Source organism: Varroa destructor, unplaced genomic scaffold, assembly GCF_002443255.2.
Source record: "Varroa destructor unplaced genomic scaffold, Vdes_3.0 BEIS01000005.1, whole genome shotgun sequence".
Taxonomy (NCBI): Eukaryota; Metazoa; Arthropoda; class Arachnida; order Mesostigmata; family Varroidae; genus Varroa; species Varroa destructor.
Window position 1 is genome coordinate 18,999,241 of NW_019211458.1, and position 5,933 is coordinate 19,005,173.

Sequence of the window (5,933 nt, forward strand, 5' to 3'; positions counted from 1 at the left end):
ATATATTTTAGTTTTCGTAGCCAATACTGTTCCATCCGCTGGCTTTTGGCGACCTTCTTTCTCCATCTTTCAACGGTGCGTCGAAGGTACGTAAGGTACTCCTGACGAAGGGTACATTGAACTTCGAATTCAAAGACGTGATCTTTTAACTTTTTAATTGGACAAGCATATTTTGATGGGTCTTCATTCTCGTCGACGGGGCATATTCGAAAAGAAGCCTTTTGGCACTGTGGGCAGATAGTTTCTGCTCCATTTTTCGTCGCCTGCAGTGAGCACAGATCGCAGAGAACGTGCTTGCATTCGCTAAAAAACACATACTGCTGATTCGGTAAGGTTTGGCCTTGAGCCAGTGATCCGCATCGACGACAAAAGACGGCACATGGTAGCACCTGATCACTTTTCTTTGACAAGGAACGTTGACTGTACATTCCCGAATTATTATTTTAACGCAATTGATTTATTTAGAATTGTGGCACGCAACTAACGAATCGTCGACCTTCTTATAGTGTCATTGCGATGGTAAGCCTTTTTGCCGGTTAGAAGTGTGAATCTCAGGTATGGATAGACATGACATGGCGACCATTACCTTATAAGCGCGCCACATTTGAATTGCGTATCTTTTAATGATTGTGTTGATGGGCTCGAAAGCCAGCGGCTGATACCAGCGCACAGCACAGAATACAACAATGTAGCCATTTTATTGTGAGTGAACATAGCCAAATTTGCAGCTGAAAGCTGCGCACATATCATTTTAATATGCAGAGAACCTTCGTGATTTGTCGCTAGGCTTGTAAAAAGGGACGAAAGCTTGATATTTTCTATTCTGCAATGTTTTGTTTCATTTGTACTTGACATTTTAACAATATTGCAGCTACAACGTACGGTCGTTCTTGGCTTCCATAGTGGTTCCCCTCCATAATCACGACTGCTCCTTTCGTCACTGCACCATAACCGGCCGGAATTGGATAGGATTTGGATAGGCGGGTTGTGAGATCAGCTTTAAAATTGCTCTATACGTTAATACTCGAGTAGGCAGTATGGTCGGAGACCCGGACGCAGGCCAATAATACGTCACCGTATCACCAGGCGCTGGAATAGGCGCCGGCAGTGGCCGATATGGATTCTGATGAGGAATATCATAAACTGGAAGAATCGCTGAGGTCTGACTGAAGGTGTAGGTTATCGCCAGGTATGTAGGTTATGGCACTGTCGACATCGTGGACGGCCTCTTTGGCTCCAGTGAATATACATATTTAGAGGGCAAACAATGATGAAAAGGAGAAGATAGTGGTGTAGTGTATGGTGTCACCACCTTCTGTCTACTCCCCTTCATAAACATCATAGTAAACCGTAACGAATAGATCGATATGCAGAAGCATAGCAAAGGGAAGACTGCGAAGAAGACAATGACGATTTGTATAAGACACACAACTAGCACAAAAAAAACCATATTTGGTTACAGCTATATGTATAGTCGTCCATACACTGCCACCTAGTTATTCTTACTGGGGTTACGAACTTCTCGTTAGCTATCTCCTAATATCGACGGTTATAGCGGCTCAATTTAATGTTCTGCAAACCATAAGCCATAAAGCAAAGGCCGCTGAACAAGTCGCCACACGTCAACTGCTAGATATCAACGTTATATCTGTGAAAGGTGCCCGTCGCAGTCGCAGCCGTAAGTGACGTTAGCGCCGCAGTACAAAAACCACCCGAGTGACATATGGCAGAAGCAACAGCAGGACAGGGCTGAAGGAATCCTACTGTAGTGGGACAAGCCGTCGCGCATTATTCTCCATCGTCTAGCAGCATCGAATGCTGTTTCGCTATAACAGCAGTTTTGTGAACAATAAACAATACAAATATAGCCATTTCCCATGGGAGCTAACCCGTTTCGCCGTTACTGAATCAGCAAGCGTGCGCGATTCGGCTCGTTACCCAACAGTTGCCGAGGATTTACTGCAGGTAGGAAGCAGTACCAAGTGCAGTACCACTGTATCGGTATACATATTCGAGTTAACCAAACATTGCACAATGTTTACATTCTGGTATACAAGATATGTTAATTGTTACGAGGATAATAACAATGGCATGCTGGTTGAGTAAGTGGTACTTTAGCATGGTGCGTACGCACGAGCCAGGTAGTTTACTAGTTAAATCCAATAGTTTAATTCTCACCACAATGTTCACCTGTAATTTATATCATATAAAAAAAAAAGTTGATGTAAACAGGTTTAGCACAGTCTAGTTTATTTCTCGCAATTATTATTTATTTTGTTAAAATTATTAAAAAAACGCAAACGGTACAATTCCATTTAGAGCTCAACACAGTTTCCCTGAAAAATGTTCTTATTTAATAAATGACGTCCCACAGTCAAGCTCTCCGAAGCTTAATTCGGATTTAAAGAGCTCCATAAAACATGATTTCTTTCCCTAGATCTGTTAGTTGTTAGATGCAACTTTTCCTTATGTCCGCGATGTTGCAATTGTGGCTGTTTTCCTGATCCAGCGTAAATATATTTTTCCAATATTAAAAACTTTATTATTATCATTATTACTAGTATCGCAGATTTTCTAGTTGCATTGTAGTGGCATGGTATCGGTAAAGAATTTTGATTTAAACATTGTGAGCCAATTATCATATGCCGACAATATATACCTTTCAACGTTTTAGTGCTAACACATGTGGCCCTTGATATGTGCTCACGTCGATGAGACAAGCGGCGAGTAGGTCTGTGAAATATCGGGTATGATGCATTACACCTTCGTGAGGTCTGGATCGGATATATATCCTTCTCTACCCTACAGACATAACCTGTTAGCTTATTTTCGGCTACTCCGTAATCACACAAAGTTCTAGTGCTAGCCGAAGTTATATCATTGCCAATTTGCTTTCGTGTGTTCAAATAAGCAGATGGCTTAATTCAGAGAAAACCGGATTGAGCGAATCTCTTCAACCGTTTGTTGACTGGCTTAAGAGCCTCGGGTTTTTATTGTTACCAATGAACTCTGTTATTACGTTTCGTTGGCAATTTATGTGCTCAAGAACTGTCAGTGATTGTTCAACTTATTTGTGTTACACTAGCGCCAAAACGGCGGAAGTTGCAGCCGTATAAGTATTTCATATATAGGTACGGCATGTTTATCTGTAACCAACCATTCCTCTCGTGCACTTCAGCGGCCTCAGCGATTTCGCTGTCAGTAAAAAATCGTAGGAGAGCACATGTCAGAACACTACGCAACCAACCAACCAATCAATAGAACGAAACGAGTAGCTGGCGCGTTCCTCTTTCGGGTGCAATTGACTCTCAAAATAATAAACGTTCAGAAAGGATCGTCATGTTGTCGCCGGCTACGAATCGTTACCTAACTAGTATTTTTGGTAGACGTAACATGTTTCCGTGTCGTCTGAATTCACCGCTGTTTCTTTCGTTAATTTTGCGTAAACTGCAAAAGATGTCGGCGATTGCTTTATCGCTGCTCGTCCTGTACTGAAGAGGAGTCCAATCCTACAAAGGCCCTCACCTGTTTCGATCAATGAAGTAGAAAAAAAAAAAACATTAAGCCGAGGGGTATAGACGTACCTAAAAGTCGAATTTTCGACGGTTAAATTTTTGAAAACTTACGATTTTAACCCCTGTTAGTGGTTTGTCGGAAGCCACCGTCTAGGCAGCTGCCAGACGCATAACTTAAATGATCTATTTAGATAATGATAAAACACATTAGGGACAAGACCTGGAAAGAGCCGCATGCTGATACCCATAAGAATGAGGAAATTTATTACAGTATGATAGCACTTATAGTAATGTGCAATAAATGAAGACACTTCGCGCTACCAACAGGTAGTACACGCATTATGAAACAATAACTAAAAAAAAATTCGAATTAATGAATTGATAACACCATATTGCTGGATTTTTTTTACATGGGTAACTGACTCGAGTCTGTAGTTGAATTGAATCTACAAAATGATTGACGCTTGGTCACGAATCACGCCATACACTAAAGTGTTTTATAAAAAAAAAATCTCGTTTCGGAAGACACTGTTTGTGGATGGACGGCAGTAAAGGTACAAATGTATGTTTACCAGCCAAAATATCCTTTTCTCAGATGTTAAACTGCCTTTTTCCTACGTTGGGCCGCGACGCAAGTTCTAACAAACACTTGTGCGCGTCAAATATTCATTGCTAACGGCTTTCTGCACACATGTCAGCGCTTTATGCAATTATGGTACTTAGAACGAAAGTTTCGACACCTTAAACGACGAGATATCGGAAACGCCACACGGTTGAATTTTACTTGCAACTGAGCACAGAAACCTATGAACTACAAACGGTTTTGCACACTTCACACACACACACACACACGGCACATAGATATACGAATCATTCGATAAACTTCGACTTATATGTGTAAATCGATTATCGCGAGCATGTAGTGTATTGTTACTTGAAATGTGGAATCAATCCACCGGACTCCTGCAAGCCATCGCGGCAGCTACGTTTGGTTGAGTTGATTCGGTCGTGGCACTTGATAACTATTTTTCATAAAATAAGATATTAGTATTTATACATCAAGCAGAGAAGCTGTTGAAACTTTTGGTTAAGCGGGGAAGTCTCTGAACAAGATGTTGCGTTACTAAGGTCCTGTAGTGTTGTAAAAACTTATGCTTGGGAAAAAATTGCCGCCAATTTGAGTTTGAATTGCAGAATTTCAGAGCCAACATCGTAGTAAATGTTCGATAATGATCCAATGCCCCACACAGACCTCTTTGACGCCTTGTGGGTTCGTGAGCACCAATAGGAGAAAATGGAATCGAAAATTTTAAAAATGTCTTTGAAAGAGAAAAGCATTGCCAGCCTTGTCATGTCGGACGATGCAAGCGTTAATAGCATTGCGTCAGGACCAAACTCAGGCAAAAATGACCTAAATCCGAAACCGAGTGTATATAAAATTTGATAATTCTTTTTTCTTAAAACGTGTGTAGAGTCCAATTGGCTGTGTCGTACTTCCCCAGGCAGAGGCGTTTCAATAGAAAATTAAGTCCTTCTTTGTATTTTCTAGTACCTGGTATAATTGGGAAGCCCGTGTTCTCATCGACAGCAAGGTGACTAATGAGGTGTCTATGGCAGTTTATAATACTTCACTTCGTCGATACCAGTCCTGTATATGTTGCGCGGTGTAGGCATTTGCAATTTACCCGAAGTTCAAAAAACCGGTAGTACAAGCTCAGCAGCGCGCACATTTACCCGGCGTTTATACGCAATACAAAAGAAAATAATTTTATTAGAGGAAAGAGTAATTTCATTTTAATTTTATATTAAATAAGAAAAGCCACGAGCCAATAGCATTCCAGCGAGCGATAATTCTTCCTTTTAGAAAATCGAGCGCGCTGTACTTCACTGTGATCCAATCGGTTCAATGGAGTGAGATGTCAAGCACAAATGAAAAAATTCAGACCATCTTGAATAGAGAAGTCTCTGGCATACACATCTGTGCACAAATGGCGCATAATGTCCTTGCATCATTTGAATCCGCAAAAGAACTATGATAGTATTAACTATTTTTAATTTAATAACTTTGATTACGAATAAATAGAGGTGTCACACTTATTATTAGTGTTGCTATTCCTTCTCATTATTTGATTATAATAAATTAGAATTTGTATAACTCGACTTGTTTATTAAAAGTCACAATAATGAACGCATCTTTATTGCAGACGAATGATTTTTTTTGGTCTATAAAAGTCACTCTCAGACATGCAATTTTTGTCAACTTCGGTTCTGCCCTATAACACACAGCTTTCTTTCGTAAACAGGCTACAATATATTCACAAAAAAATTACCAAAACATTATGACAAATCATAGACGAGATTTGACGAAAGGTAATCTGACAAAAGGTTACCGGCTTTTCTGAAATTGAAAACAAGATA